The sequence below is a fragment of the Crotalus tigris genome, unplaced genomic scaffold (assembly GCF_016545835.1).
Source record: "Crotalus tigris isolate CLP2741 ecotype Arizona unplaced genomic scaffold, ASM1654583v1 scf7180000018371.15429387391:27106975, whole genome shotgun sequence".
NCBI classification, from domain to species: domain Eukaryota; kingdom Metazoa; phylum Chordata; class Lepidosauria; order Squamata; family Viperidae; genus Crotalus; species Crotalus tigris.
Genome location: NW_024096970.1, coordinates 6,974,228 through 6,991,164, shown reverse-complemented (window position 1 = coordinate 6,991,164; position 16,937 = coordinate 6,974,228). Strand labels below are relative to the sequence as shown.

General features: G+C 37.2%; 1 protein-coding gene across 3 annotated transcripts in view; it reads right to left on the bottom strand.

Annotated features, from left to right (window-relative positions):
• The window catches only part of SULF2 (sulfatase 2), a 298,168-nt gene that overhangs the window by 154,875 nt on the left and 126,356 nt on the right, over window positions 1-16,937 (bottom strand). For all 3 annotated transcript variants that reach the window (XM_039351249.1, XM_039351250.1, XM_039351252.1), the window contains one exon: window positions 14,416-14,561. The gene's annotated coding sequence lies outside the window, so the exon portion shown is untranslated. The remainder of the gene's footprint in view (window positions 1-14,415; window positions 14,562-16,937) is intronic.

Below are 16,937 nucleotides of genomic sequence, written 5' to 3'. Positions count from 1 at the left end.
TTGTCAGTGTCAGCAAGCAGCACAAATTGGAGGGGTCTAATGAATTAATTAAGATTGCACAGTTAGCTTGTTGATTGGTTAGCGCTTTTTAGGGACTCCTAGACTGCAGAAAAAAAGCAGCTCAAGAAGAGGTTATTTGTTTGTTGCATCTACTGTTTCAGGGTTTTTCTTTTGTTTTGAAATGTAAAGGAACTAAGAATGCAAAATTCAAGTTCCAAAAGATGCTTCAAAGCTTGTATAAGCATGAACATAGCACCTATCTCCAACACCTTAGTCACACCCTTTTCCAAAATCACATAGCAGCATGATCACAGATAAAGCAGCAGCTGCTTTAGGTAATGGAGACGGGTACTGCACTTGCATTCTTACCCTTCAGTTGGTTTTAGGAAAAGAAATGTCACTCTAATAGGTATTCCTTTGCTATTTTCAGCAGTGGCATGCTTATTAAGGCTTCTGCATGCAATCCTAAAAGTGAAGGCTACCGATTGAGATGAACACAAAAGAACCATTATACAATTTAGTTTATAACCATTAACAGACTTGTCCTACACAAATTTGTCTAATTATTTAATACAGTGATATCTAAACTAGTAATGGTTCTTCTTCTTCTTCTTGTGCCATATCTGTTATCGGACGTTGGCAATCATGTTGGCAATCCTGTTTTTATCAGCAGTTGCACGAAAAAGTGTTGCTGAGTTTTGTCCAAACCAATCCCTTAGATTTTGAAGCCACGATGTTCTTCTGCCTGGACCTTGTTTGCCTTCAATCTTTCCCTGGAGGATTAAATGGAGTATGCTATATTTTTCTGGGTGTCACATCAGATGTCCGAAATATTCTAATTTTCGTTTTTTAATTGTTTTGATGATTTTCCTTGGCTTTCCCAGGTGGCTTATCACCTCTTCATTTCTGATCTTGTCAACCCAGCTTATACGTAACAGCTGCCTGTAAATCCACATTTCAAATGCTTCTAGTCTCTTCAGGTGGCCTTCTGTTAGAGACCAACTCTCTACTCCATAGAGTAGAATAGAAAAAATATAGCATCTGACAAGAATGATTTTCAGTCTTAGGCTTATGTCGTGACTGCAGAAGACCTTTTTCGTTTTGAAGAATGCTGTTTGGACTTTTTCTATCCTTGTCTTTACTTCAACGGTCATGTCCCAGCTTTCATGTAAATTAGAACCAAGGTGTGAAATCAATGAAGCACATGTAAACACTGTGATTGATATCTCTACAACGCTGTACAAGAACCTGAATGCTGTACAGCACATCTCATGTACCAATATTGTTTCTGAAGTAATGGTTAGCCTAATCCTAAGTATTAGTTCATGTATTGTAGATGTTTATATTATAGCTTGCTTTTCTATCACAGTAGGCAGCATACATGATGCTTATAAGATCTCCCAGTCACGGGAAAAGTATGTTTGTGCAATGTGGGTGAGGTATAAGTTGGATATTGTGGGGTTTCCATCATCTGGTTACACTTGCAATTTTGAAGCCAGTGATTGTTGCTGCAGACACCCCTACTTCTACTTTACTTCTGCAGAATTGATAATCAGTGTGTGTTCAAACAATGTGTGGCCTGAAATAGAGATTTATGTTGCCTAGTTAAGAAGGCACTCTATCTGCTGCACAAAGACTTAAAAGTATCAAAGTCATCATCAAGACATTCAGATATGTTCACTGGACCTTAAGGAGAAAATATAGGTTTGCATAGATGGCTCAATAGCTTCATACTCTTGATTGCTCACTGTTTATAACATAAAAATAATGTAGCCAGTATGCGGTATTAAATGAAAGCCTGTTCAGAAATCAGATTTGTCATAAAAAGTGCTGCTATCAGAAAAAATAATCCATATTAAAACAATACCTTTACAGTTAATCCTTGAGTTACAACAACAGTGGAGTCTAGACATTATAACTGTAAGTCATAATGGTTATGAAACCATTTAAATTTTAGGATATTTTTGTGGTGGTTGTCTTAAGTGCAAATGCTATGGTGATTAAGCAAACCCATGTTTACTATGGTGTGGTTTTGCCAAAAAACTTGAAAGTGGTGGTTTTCAGAAAAACTGTCGAAAAATGTGGTCATGTGACCATGGGACATTGCAAACAGCCATAAATTGCCAAGTGCCTAAGTGCAGTCATGTGACCATGGGGAGGCATGACCATTGGACTCTTAGGTATTGGTTGTAAGTTCCCCTTTATTAGGTAGGTCGTAACTTTGAAGGGTCACTAAGTCAAGGGCTACCTGTTTATCACAAATTAATGCACTAGCTTTCACATTCTCAAAAACTATCAATTAGAAAAGAAAATACTTAAAAGAAGTAAATAAAAAGAGAAGAGAGAAAACATGACCAGTGTTCAAGTTGCATATGCATTATGATTACAGTCAGAATCAAGGAGCAGACTACAGACATGCAAATTGATCCTATTACATACAGAGGTGGCGCCTGGTTGAACCCAAGACTTCATCATGTTGTTTACACAATAAGGACTCCCCCCATGCACTAAAGTTAAAATTTAAAATTCACATGTTTATTACAATGCCTAATGAGGGCTTCTTAAGAACTGCCACAATATTTTGTAATAAAGTTTACATATTATGGAAGTCTTTCTTAATGTGTTGCCTCAAGATCCCACTGTTTCCTCTTGTACAAGAGTAAAGAAAAGAGAAGAAGTTAGTGTGAGAGGTTAATTGGGCACTTTTTCCTCCCCTTTTCTGACACATAAAAAAATACACAGATATTTTTAAGAAAAGGGAAGAAAGTAATAAGAATATAAATTGTGAAAAACAATTCCTGGTAGCCAGGATTATTTGAGGAAGCAGCTTCACAAGTCGTTCAGTAAATGATGCATAACAAGATATGAAAACACTGTTTGGCATGTTCTCAAAATTCTTGCACATTCTGGCTCCAGGGAGAAGGAAAGCACTTACTTCTTAATGCTTTTTAAAAATACACGCTGTAGTTATGCTATATTACCACCCGACTAACCAGTTTTCTTTAGCTCAAGTGTTAATGCTTCTCAGTAGGCTATTCAAATGTGCATAACTTAAATACATGCAAATAAATAATGAACTTTTTTCTAGACTTTGGAAGAAGCATCCACTCTTATCATCTTAGAAATGAACAAGAGAGCTGTAAGTAGTTTCAGCTGTTAGGAAAATAAAGAATGGTAAGATTAAAAAAAAAATTAAGAGTATTTTTTTTGACAAAGCATTTTGTTATAAAATATGCATGTGAAATTTTCCATTTTTAGATATGAGGTATGTAAAAAATTAAATATACGTTGTCTTAATGCATTTTTAAAAAAGAAAAAAATGTTGGAACCGCATTAAAAGTAGCTAGGAACAACAGATGGTTCGTAGACAAAATCGAGCCAGAAGATTTTAGCTAAAAGGCATGCATTTCCATAGTACAGTCTGTGATAGCATCAATATTATTATTCTTTAGTACTGTGTCACAATATATTTATAGGAACATTACTGTAAGAAACTAATTTGTTCATTTTTTTCCAGTACTACTTGTCAATGAAGCAACTATATTACAGGGACGTTCATATGATGATATGATTAGTCTTTCAGCCTTCTGAATTCAATTTAAAACAACTGAGATATATATAATTGGGTGACTGTGTCTATTTTCAGATCAGTTGGGCATCAGGATGCTATTAACACAGGAACACTTACATTTTACCAAGGCTATAGAACAGTGGTTCTCAACCTGTGGGTTGGGACCCCATTTGGGGTCGAATGACCATTTCACGGGGGTCGCCGAACAACGCAGTCCGCCATTTTCCCCCTTTTCCTTAGCTATGCTACTCCCTTTTATTCTATTGGCTTTTGAAAGCCAATAGAATAGACTCTCTTGAATAGAGTCTAATTCTATTGGCTTTCAAAAGCCAATAGGAATTGTCCAGGCTGTCTCTGCCCTGCTGAGCCCGCCAAAAGTCCCATTCTGCAAACAGTGCTGCAAGTTGTCTGCAGCGAAGGCGAGCTGTCTGGAAGCTTCCACCCCTTCCTGCTCAGCAACTACTAAAAATGTAAGTAAAAGAGGGCCAGGGGTGGGAGGTGGGAGGCCAGCGGGCGCAGGGAGGGTTGCTGGCGTGTGTGGGGCCCGGCGGGTGCCTTACCTCCCTTGGGCTGGGCCAGCTGGTGGCCCAGCCGGTGGTCGGCCTGCTCCGTCTCTGTCGCTTGCCAGCTATGCCTTGGCCGGCGCAGGGGGCGGCACCACGTATGTGTGGTGCTCCCGGGCAGGAAAAGTCCTCAACTTACGACCGGTTGGGTAGTCCTTGACTTACGACCAGTTGGGTAGTCTTCGACTTACGACCGGTTGGGGTCGCAGCATTAAAAAGGTTGAGAACCACTGCTATAGAGGTTTCAGAGAACCATCAGCCAATCAGGTTTTGCCCTTTCTGGTTAGTAATAGAATACAGACAATTGTCCACTTGCTGGTGGTTACTGAGTATCTCATCCCAGAATTTTAATCCCTTGTCCAAAGATATATTGGCCTCCTAGGAAAGAGCAATACTGCAGTAAATACAGTGTCTTCAATCCTCATGATCAATACCACTGAGAAGTCAAAGAGGACTTTCATTGAGAAGTGTCAACAAAGGTCATCTCTCAAAGCAACAATGCCATTTTCATTTGAGGCCCAGGTCTAAACTCTATTTGAAAGGGATCCAGACAATCCACTATGGTACTCTGGAACTGAAATTCTACGACCTTCTTAAAAACCTTCCCAAAAAAGGAAGATATAAGATAAAGTAGTAAAGTTCCATTATAAGTATACCCAAGAAGGCTTCTTAATAAGATATACTACCACTTCCTCAAAGACTTGTGATATAATTCCCATCTTCCTATCATTAGTCTTCCTTCCTTCCTTCCTTCCTTCCTTCCTTCCTTCCTTCCTTCCTTCCTTCCTTCCTTCCTTCCTTCCTTCCTTCCTTCTTTCCCTCCCTCCCTGCCTCATGGAAATTTACCAATTTCCATATTGTTGGCATTTGGAATTATTTCAGAATGCTTTTGATATGAAGTATTGTCATTTTTTTACATTTTTCTGTACAGGTAGTCCTTGAGTTACGAATGTAATGGAAACTGCCCATATGAGTGAATCTCGTACGTTGAACACAATTCACTTCCAACTTTCGTCCATGCATTCGCTAATTTAATGCATGGGTGAATGCGCAACTCATTAAGTGAACATGAGGTATCTCAGGGTGGGGAAGGCCATGGGGGCCTAGTGATGAAACAGGCCACCTGCTTAAGACCACCCAAGCCCCCCCTCACTGAGATACCTCATGCTCCCTCCCCTGGGTCCCCAAAATTACTCTCCCACCCAATCCTGCTGCACGGGTCACTTACCTTGTGAAGATCTGTCTCCTTTCCAGCCTCTCTGTTTTTTTTCTCTGTTCCCAGCAAGAGCAGAGGAAAGCCTCTGAGGCCCACAATGGACTTCCAGAGGCACGTGGCTGCCGCCCATGGCCTCTGTTCTAGGCCTCGGAGGCCTATGAGGTCCACAAAGGACCTCTGGAGGCATGCAAAAGCCTTCCCCGGCCTCCATTCTGGGCTTCATCAGCCTGGAGGAGGCCTCCAAGGCCCAGAACAGACTTCTGAAAGCATGAAAAAGCCTTCCCTGGCTTCCATTCTGGGCGTTGGAGGATGGAGGATGCTTCTGAAGCCCAGAACAGAAGCGTCCCCCAGCCTTTCCGGGTGGCAGTGGCCCAGAAAAGACCTCTGACATCCAGATTGGAAGTTCACGGAAGCCTCCCATGGCTTCCGTTCTGTTCTCTGTTGCAGAGAACACAGGGCTAAACTACGGTGAGATCATGCGAGATCAGTAGCTGAAGGCCAGGAGCAGCCACGAACGCAAAGGATCTCTCTATCTTTGTAAGGTGAGTATCCACAGGTCTAGTGCCTAGGGAGACCCAAGGGGGGGGGAGAGGAAGGGAATAGCCAGGGTGAATGTTGCAGTGCCACTGCAGTCGTTCATAAGGGTGAACGACTGCCATGGTATGGCAACATTTGTAATTTCGGGACTTTTTTATAAACACTAGGAGGCACTTATTGCATAACTTGAAATGTTCGCTAAGGGAACGCTCATAATTCGGGGATCACCTGTAATTGTTTATATGTTAATGACTGTCTACTTATAATACATTAATTTTTATCTGTGCATTATGGGTATTTTATAACTGCTTTGATTTTTATTTATGATTTTTATCTATGATTTTTATTTAGTATACTGTGGGAATTTTATTATACTGTTTATAGATGTGCTATATTATAATGAGCCTCCTTGATCATACATTTGTACAACGAATGAATGAATGAATGAACTATTTTTATTCCTTAAGATCAGAAGAAATGGAGACCCTTCATTGCCCTTTCTACATATATGCACACAGACATAAATACACACATGCACATGCACACGCACACAAATACATTCTGTTACAACATGTCTTATTTATTTCTGGACATAAATGGCAACTTCCCCCTTTTAATTAACTCTTGGTTTTTAGATTCCTTCTTAAGTGGTCAGCCAAAGAATTAAATATGTAGTAGCAATAAGCAGAATTTCTATCCTTAAGTGAATTTTTCAGTTATCAGATCTTAGGCTAATATTTAATTATAGTCTTTGCTTTATGTATCTTCAGTAGAACAAAAAATATTATATAGTTTTGTCTTCTAACAGGTATGCTATGTATTCCTTATTCCTTATTTTAATCATCTGTCACATATTTATTCAGTGTTGCAACTAGGTAATTTTAGATACTGGACATAATTTTTCTGTAGAGATGGAAGATATGGCAAGCCATGTGGTATTTCTTTAGTTATGAAGAAATTGCTAATTTAAGCGGACCTCTCCCTCTCACCAGCCTTCCATATCTTGTATTCATGATGTGTTAAAAAATAAAAAAGACGATTAAATCTGATTTAAAAATAGATACATTAAGTATATGTATTTTTCTATGTTATACTCTAAAACCATAGCACACTATCCTGTTAAGAGAGTGTAAACAGGAGAGTCAAACAGTCTATGGTATCTATTTCAAGAGGAATTCATACAGGAATTTTATGGAATTCAAGAGGAATTTCATATAGCATTGACATATGGGGAGTACTTTTAGCCTTAGCATCTGAAATGCTTGAAAAAGTAGGATAAGTAGTTTCTTTCTTTCTAATACCTCTGACCAATACTAGTTGGAGCAGATGGTCTTGTAGTTACCCAGATGTCAAGCCATAAAAGGTTTTATAAATCAATGCCAGCATCTTAAATAATACATGGAAACCAAACAGTAACCAATGCAAGACCTGCAGAATTTATGTTATATGTGTGCACTGATGAGAGCCAGTAAGCACACAAACTATTGTGTTCTGGACCAATTGCAGTTTTCAAGTAGTCTTTTAAGGGCAGCTCTATGTAAAGTGCATGGCAGTAGTTTTGCCAAGCAGTGGTAAGGGTGTAAAACAGTAGTTCAACCAGGTTCCCCTGCTTTTTTCCCGCTTTTCAGCCATGGTTTGTACATGTTAATCTACTACAAGGAGTAATCAAGGAGGACCACAAATTGTGACCTTTACAGGCAAGGTAGTGCTTGTCTGTCAAAAAACAATCCAAGTGGTAATCGAGAGTTCTGATGGTCAAACAGCAATTCCTTCTTACTAGGCAGCCATATCACCATCCATCTAGACTTTTACAGTTTACAGGATTGAGAAAGGACATTGACAGCATCTTCCTTACAGCCTGGGAATAAGCAATATACAATTGGGGAAAAAAAAGCTGTTACAGGTAGTCCTCGATGTACAACAGTTCATTTAGTGACCATTTGAAGTTACAACAACACTGAAACAAGTGACTTATGGCTGTTTTTCACACTTACAGTTATTATAGCATCCCCATGGTCACAAGATCAAAATTCAGACATTTGGCAATTGACTCATATTTATGATAGTTGCAGTGTACCCGAGTCATGTGATCATCTTTTTTACCTTCTGACAAGCAAAGGCAATAAGGAAGCCAACTTCACTTAACAACCATGTTGCTAACCTAACAACTGCAATGATTCACTTAACAACTATGGCATGAAAGATCATAAAATGAGGCAAAATTCACTTAACAACTGTCTCGCTTCGCAACAGAAATTTTGGGCTCAGTTGTAGATATAAGTTGAGGACCACCTGTACTAAAATGTTTCAGACCAGCTAGGACCTTAACCTGGCTTAGAGTCAAGCTACAAGACTGGAGTAGCTTAAATGGTAAGTGTGGATAATTTTCTTTGATCGGTGTCAAACAATTTAATTGGTGATTATTCTTTTCAGCCAAAGATTATTTTTGCACATCATTAATTAATTAATTACACACACACACACACACACACACAATTTTCTCATTCCAAACTAAATTTATTAAAAACTGAGTTTACATGAGTTAATATATTTTAAAGATTTTTATATGCATGCATGCATGCATGTATGTATGTACGTCAGCTCATTGGTTTAGTTGTTTCTTTCCGCTCTATTCTAAGGGGGGGAAAACCCAAATCTTCAGTAGTAATTAGAATAAAAATCAAGGAAGATATATATAGAAAGCAGAAAGTTACAAATCTTATAATCCACCAATTTTAGGAAATAGGATTCCAATTAAGATCTCAGTATTTTCCCAACATTTTAAACTCCCAAGTGGTTGATAGCTGCTGTTTCTGGAGGGAAGGCTAGAATCCCCCTTCCCTCACCACAGGGGGGAAAGTACTTTAGCAGCTTATGCAGGTAATTAAGTAGTTAGGATGTAAGAGAGGCAAACCTCACCCAGTCCTGTCCACGCTGCTTTGAAGTTGCCAAATGGTAGTGTGACTTCGGCTGTTTGCAGCCTAGGGACTTGAGCCATATTTTTATGGCCGGTCCTTTCGTCTGCTGGTTTGGAGGAATCGCCTGATCTGACGGAAGAGTTGCTGCTCTCCCGGGATCCAGCGAAAGCCTCTCCTTGCTGGTCACCTCTTTAGGGCAACTTTCAGCCCTTTTCAGGGGCCCCCAGTGATGCGAAACTGAATGGGGGAGAGAGAACAAGTCTCCCAACCGTCCATGGCGGCTGTGTGATGAACCGGAAATCTTCATTGGTTTAGTTTTCTATCCCACTTTTCAGAAATCAAACTTTTGTCTTATGTTTTGTGAGTCAAGTGTTCAGAACAGTGGTGAATTTAACTAAAGCTAGCTGTTATTTATGAAAAATATTCAGTTAGTATATGAATGTTCTCTCTTCACAGCAAATTAATATCTTTTCAATAGATAATGACAACTATCAAGGATGAGGTGGTAAGATTTCTTTCAATGCTTTTAAAAGTTACTACAGTGAATGCCTTTTTTAGTCCTTGGAAGATTGATGATTCCATTATTTGTAGGACTCAGCAATAAATCTCAGAGTTTAGGCTAAAGTGAGCACTTTCCCCTACTTTGCGTCTTCCATTACACAGTTATTCATCATGTTTAATCATTCATTTACCTCTGACTGCTACTGTGCTCAGGGAGGACCAGTAGATTATTGATTTTTGACTTTTACCCTTTAGAAGCTGGGAAAACGGCTTTATGACTGCTTAATCAAAAGTGACATGCTATGGGTGAAATAAGAGGATGAGAAAAGAAGGTTGCAAACCTTGAAAAAAATGAAAGCTAAAGGATAGTTTGTTATGGTGGAATGGGATTAAGAACCTACAGAGATGATTATAGAAAATTAAAATAGATACCATCCATGAGATGAAGAAATTTGCCCAGTTGGAAAATATTTCCAAGAATAAGGAAAACTATACTGTAAATTTATATCTTCAGCTAGAAGAAAAATAAACAGGCCAAATTTGGAAGCATCTAATAATTAAATTCAACTGAATAAATGCACCGTCTCAAAACTCAAGGACCAAAACTGAATAAATTATATTGCACAGAAATCCAAAACAAATACAAGGAAGAATTTCTTCACAAAATCTTTGAATCCTATAATATTCAATACTATAAAATGTGATATTGATCACTAACCTGCATTATTTTAAAAGATACTGAATCCATTTTTGAGAGCAAGTCATAATGATTCAAAGATCTGTGCAACAAGCTTGCTTCAAAATACCAGGTAGAGGCAAACAATGGTGTGCTTTTGTGTGTAGGCATGTATGTGTATATGTATATGTATATGTAAGGACCTGCCTCTGTTTCTCTACCAAGAAAGCAGAACTCTTGAAATTAGCTAGCATCATTTCAAAAGAAACTTTTATTGGCAGGTACAGAAAGCAGGAAAACTAGGCAAGATCTGAGGACTTCCCGCCAAAATCAATAGATTAAACCCGCAAAACAATAACCCCACTCCAACTGTCTATCCAGACAGTTCAAACAGGCCAATCCACAGGTGACATCGAGCTGTGGGAAAGCAACCAATCAGGTGCCTCTCTCAAGGTTGTTAGGTCTTCTCTAGTTCCTCCCTGTGCACTGAGATAGGCAGATAGCTCCGAGACATTTCTTTCACACCCCATAGAGGATACATCAAAACAAATAGAGGAAATGGTCTACATGCACTACAAGCCCCTGGCCACCCCCCTGCCCCCTAGGAGAATGACAGAACCTGATTAACCTAAACCCAGAGAATATGCATGATCAATAATTGAGGGTTTTCTTCAAAGATAATTTTTATTAAATTTTGACATTTTACAAAAAACAAAACAATCTCCCCCCCAACCTCCCCAACCCTCCCATTCCCTCCCCCGACCTTCCCAGAGCTGGATATAGGCTTAATTAAAATTTCATCAAAAAATCTTAAAAAAATATATAAACCATAAATAAGTCTAACATTAGTTAAAAATCTAAATACATTAATTAGAAAAATTATAAAATAATTAACAATAGTATATATATAAACAAAACATGAATACAAAAAATAAATATTTAGAAAAGAGAAGAATGAAAAAAAGGAAAAAAGAAGAACAAAGAAAAAAAAATCAAAATATTCCATTTTAAATATAAATTGTTAAAAAACTAAATAATATTTTTATATCTAACTTATGTTGTATAAAATCTATCCATTTTTTCCATACCGCAACATACTTCTCTTGCGATTGATCCTTCAAAAAAGCCGAAATCTTTGCTATTTCCGCCAAATAAGAAACTTTAAGAAACCACTCTTGCAAAGTAGGCAAAGATTCCTTCTTCCAACATTGCCCTACTAACAACCTTGCGGCTGTAATTAAATTTAACATCAGTGTAGTCTCCTTAGTATCACAATCAATAATGATACCTAACAAAAACAATTGTGGGGTAAATTTTACCCTCCTTCTAATATAATTGAGGGTTTTGATAGTATATGTATGCATGTATGTATGTATAGACAGTCCTTAACTTATGACCACAATTGAGCCCAAAATTTCTGTTGTTAAGTGAGACAATTGTTACGTGAGTTTTGCCCCATTTTACGACCTTTCTTGACACAGTTGTTAAGTGAATCAATGCAGTTGATAAGTTAGTAACCCGATTGTTAAGTAAATCTGGCTTCTCCATTGATTTTGCTTGTCAAAAGGTTGCAAAAGGTAACCACATGACCTTGGGACACAGCAATGGTCCTAAGTATCAACCAGTTGCCAGGCATCTGAATTTTGATTACATGATCATGGGGATCCTATAAATGTTATAATGTGAAAAAATGTTCATAAGTCACTTTTTTCAGTGCTGCTGTAACTGTTCTAAGTCGAGGACTACCTGTATGTATGTATGTATGTATGTATGTATGTATGTATATGAATGTGTACACCTAATGTATATAACTATTTCTGCTTTTGAGCACATCAGCTTCTGACTGGCCACTGTGAGAAGTACAATGCTGGATTATATGGGGCTGATTGGCAGGATTATACTTAGATTCTTATGTAAAGACATCTCCAAAGATTATTTTTCTAGACAAACAAAAGGCAGTAAGTATTTATATCTATAGCCATCCAAATGTTATTATCAATATAGTCATTGGAAATATCTTTATATCTTTATATTTATTTCCTAGGAATAAAATGAGTAGTGTTACAGCAGTGTGATGTTCCAGTAATATATTACTAATGTAATTAGACTGCATAGGAGCAGTTTATGTGCAAAATGTGGCCATATGAAATACTGAATTCTGGCTGGGAGTTGAAATCTAACATAGAAGAAAGATAATAGGCTGGAAAACACAGTCCAATATCGTTTAATAATTCTATACCCTCTAAATGCTCAACAGCTGACAGTAGAAGATGTTATAGGAACTTATTTTTCATGTGAGATTTTTGGTTGTGATTTTTCCCCTGAAAATCTGGGAATTATGAATATGAGCTCCATTTTCAGGAAAAAAATATGGGTGGCCATAAAAATGTACACAATGGGTAAATAAATAAATATATTTTAGTTGTTAATACATATATGCAGTATTGCAATTTCTATAGTTATACTGTAAAATCCTCTGGACAAGCTTTAATTTTACAGACTGAAACTTCACCTGATCTTCTACAGATTTTTTAACTTTAAAGTAACACTGTAAAAAAAGAGTAAAAAACCCCCCAACATAGTAGAAAAATTACACTAGATGGAGCAAAGTGAAGTAAGGCTTGAGGTAATAAGCCTTCACTGATGCTGTTAACAATCAGGTGCTCATAGCCCAAAGTAATCACCTGTCAAATCATTGTTTATGCCAGAACAAGTCTAAAGGAGGAAATTCATGTTATTTGCCCTGGCCTACCCTAATGTCTCCTTCTAGAGATTAAAGCCAGACATTTTGGCAGAATCCACCTGCAAATTATACAACAGAAAAAAATACTTTTGACACGATTCCATATTCAAGAGCAAAGTAAGTAGAAGAAGGTATGTCAGCCTTTGTGGAAATGAAAATTTGGTTCTATAATGAAAAAGTTAAAAGTGCTTAGGAAATAATGCTGTTCAGAAGATTTTTAGGTTACTGAGCAATAAAATAATAAACATCCAAGTCAATTCATAGTTATACAGTAAGCATTTCTGCTAATGTATTACAAATTTGCAACAATAAAATGACTTAGATATAATACAGCCAGCTGATAGAAATGGCAAAATCCCCAGGGCAGATGGGCTCTGCCACTTCAGGCTGAAATTGGAAGGCACCTTTTTAAAACACTTTTCTTAATCTTACAAACATCAGAGATTCCATATGCCATTTTTCAAAGCAAAGTCTTCTCACAGCAGTTTAGAAAAATAAAACTCATAAATAGAAACATTACAGATGAAACACAAACTGAATTAAAACTCCAAACTCAATTGAGAACAACAACAGTTTAAAACCCAGCAAATAACCACCCCAACAAAGCAAAAACCAAAACACAAAATGATTCTATTTAAAGGGAGCTCTTGAGATGACCATGTTTTACATATGATTTTCCAAAAGAAACCAGAAGCAGGGTTACTGTTAAAAAAGACTCTATTGTTAGCGCCCACTATTCTGATGGCTCTTGTTTCTGGTCAGCAAGAGGAATCCTGAAGTCTTTAGTAAGACCTAACCTTGTTTGCATGTATTAGTTCACATAACCTGATTTTAAACAGTTTAGAATAGGGGTGACAACCTTGGCAACTGGCTGGGGAATTCTGGGAGTTGAAGTCCACAAATACTGAAGTTGTTAAGATTGGACATGCCTGGTTTAGAACATTAAATGTCAAAATTAAAGATGTACTAAAAATTAAAGAAGTACTAAAACTATGCCTGAATTTTCATAGGTTCAATTATCCAGCAAATAATGAGGAGCTCTTATCCACTGGTTGCCCATCCCTATTTTAACACTGGCTTTGGACACATGTTCAGAATTTCCACATCAGCCTTAGAAGTAACAAATAGAAAAGAGAAGCATTGGCATGACTCTTCATATTAAGCCATAAATAATGACAGTTAATAGCATAGGGGATGTATTAATAGCCACCAATAGGAATAAAAGCTCTTCCTTGAGGGTTTATTTCAGAAGAAAGGTACCATAATGCTGGACTTCCAAATTCCATCCAGTAGCAAAGAATACAAGTTAAAAGAATAGAATTCTGCTCTCTCCTGTGTCAATTCATTTAGGACTAATGGACTATCATTTTTCTTGCACAGTAAAATTCTGTGCTCCTAATGGGGATACACTCTCTCACATAGCTAATAAATAAGTACTAAGGGAAAGGCTAGTTAATAAGCCTATAGTTTCTTCACATGAGTGATCAACACATAAGAAGTTGTAATTTTATTTTTAAATGCAAAAGAGTGGGGGCCTAGAGACTATTTTTCAAAGACTAAATTAGTGTTACATATTCATATGCAATTCATATTATCAATTAATATGTAAATTAATCTGTACATTTTTTTTAAAAAAGGGACAATAGTACATTATCATATGACAATAACCAAAGTTGCATTTTGAACATACCTTCAACATATGGAGATTGTACTGGCTGGAGCTCCACACAGTTCAGTTCTGGGTCTTCTATTTGTCACTATTTTTTAATGATAACTCGTAGAGAGAATGTGGATCAAATTCCAGAGGACACAAAATTTGGTGGGATATCCAAAGACCTAAAATACAGATATGAAATTAAAAATGATCTTGATAAAATAAATCAGTTGGCTAAAAATAACAGAATTATACTTAATAGAAACAAGGACAAAATAGCAACCTAGAACTAAGAAGAAATTTCCTGACAGTTAGAACAATTAATTAGTGAAATGACTTGCCTCCAGAAGATGTGGATGCCCCAACACTGGAGGTTTTTAAGAAGAGATTGGATAATCATTTGTCTGAAATAGTATAGTGTTTCTTGCTTGAGCAAGGAGTTGGACTAGAAGACCTCCAAAGTCCCTTCCAACTTTGTTTATTTTGTTATTCTTCATTTAGGAAACAAAAATCAAACACTCAGTTATATTGACAATATCTAACTTCATAGTCTTATTTGTGCAAAAAAAAAAAACTTGGATAAGAGTTGATTGCAACCTGAGTATAAAATCAGTAATATGATGTGGCTACAAATTACAACTAAAATGTAAGTCTGGCACTAACAGAAGTATGATTTACAGATTTCTGATAATACAAAATTTTGTTTTATTTATTTTAGTCAGACTATACTTCAAATGCTATGTCATATTCTGTACCCCATATTTTAAGAAGATTTTGGAAATTGGAGTAGTGGCAGTACCAAGCAGTAAATGGGGGAGGAGAGGTCAAACACCTGACTGCTCCTGTATGGGATCCCAAAGGAATTGCCCCTCTCCCCGTCTTTTATAATATTTGCATGAAGATGCCAAAAAAACAGTGAAGTATCAACAGGTTGATGATATCAAGACATAGGAATTTGCCCAGGCTGAACAGAAGAAACTATGGATGTTGCACCTGATACCAGTTGTTAGAACCAAGGACTACAGTGTGGTGAAGCTGAATCCCAGCAAAATTAAGTGACTATTTAGCCAGAAACCACCAGGCTCCAGATTAACTCTAACTAGCCCAGATAAGGTTGCACATCCTCTGAAGGAGCACTTGCGTGATCTGAGGTTTTTTCTGTATTTGCAACCTCTGCTGGTTGCAAATACAGAAGAAACGTGGAGGTCATGACCAGGACAGCCTTTGTTCAGCTGCAGCTGGGTGTGCCAGATAATGTAGGATTCCTTGGCTGAAGTCACTCATGCCTTTATCAATTCATGTTTGAAATACTGCCATGTGCTAGAGCTGCAGCTGCCACCTCTGAAGACTACTTGAATACTGTAATTGGTGACAAAACTGGCAGCCTGCCTACTAATAAATGAGAGAAAGTTCAACAGATTATAATCCTCTGTTGCAGATTCCACATTAGTCATCAACAGATTTTGGATACAATTCAAAAGGCTGTTCTATGGGAATGGAAGATTTGTGTTCAACTAGGGGTTTTCCCAAGAGGGGGGAAAGAAAACGTATGGGATCTGAGACTGAAGAGAAAGTTGTTTTTCAGACTGAAAAATTCAGGTGATCATTATGTAATGAACCAGCTGCAGCCTTCCGTTATCAAGTGGAAAAAGTCTCCTCCAGTGTACCATTCATTCATTCATTCATTCCATTTCTACACTGCCCATCTCACCTCAGTTACTCTGAGTGGTTTACAATGAAAAAGGCTGTGAGAAAAAGATCATCAAGGCTCTGCTTTGTGTACCAAAATATATTAAGTCTAAACTGAAAATAGTTCACTTGCCAGAATTTTTATACATTTATATAATTTCAACTTAATAAATCTTGATAAAGAGAACTCTATTAGAGTTTGAAAAATAATCATTTTTGGTTACCATCAAATACTTGATAATGTCTGTTTGGAATACTTTGATTTGGATTATTGCACTGTCCTAAAAGGCCCCTTGCCTTTTAGATTAAACGATTCTAAGCTAACTTGCCAATACGTTCCTAAAAAGATGCATGGGTGTCCAACTGATTCACAATAATAGTTTTGGACTTAGGGTTACAAGCCCGCATCTAGATTTTAAAAGAATTAATTGAAGATGCTGCCAACTCCGCACTCTTTGTGGAATTATATTTCAACTTTGTAAATTTAAAAATGTCAATTTTTAAATAGATTTTATTAAAAATTTTAAACAGAACATAAAACACAAACTAATATAGAACAAAGACAAGAAAGAAAAAAAGAAAGACAAAAAGACAAAAAAATGCAGAAAGAAAAGGTACTATCTCTTACTCTTGTTTTGTAATCTTCATTTTTTCCTATTATATAATTTTCAAGGTTTCAAGGACATCCAAATCGGAAAACAGATTCAACAAGAAGACTAGATCTAAGCTTTATTGAGACAGTGACAGAATCTTGCAAATCCGAGTCTGCTTTTTCTCCCACCTCCCTCTTATACCCAGGGAATCACAGAGGATCCAGCCAGAAGATCCAGCCATCTCCTTTTCCAGGGCTCAAAAAATGCCCCCCCCCC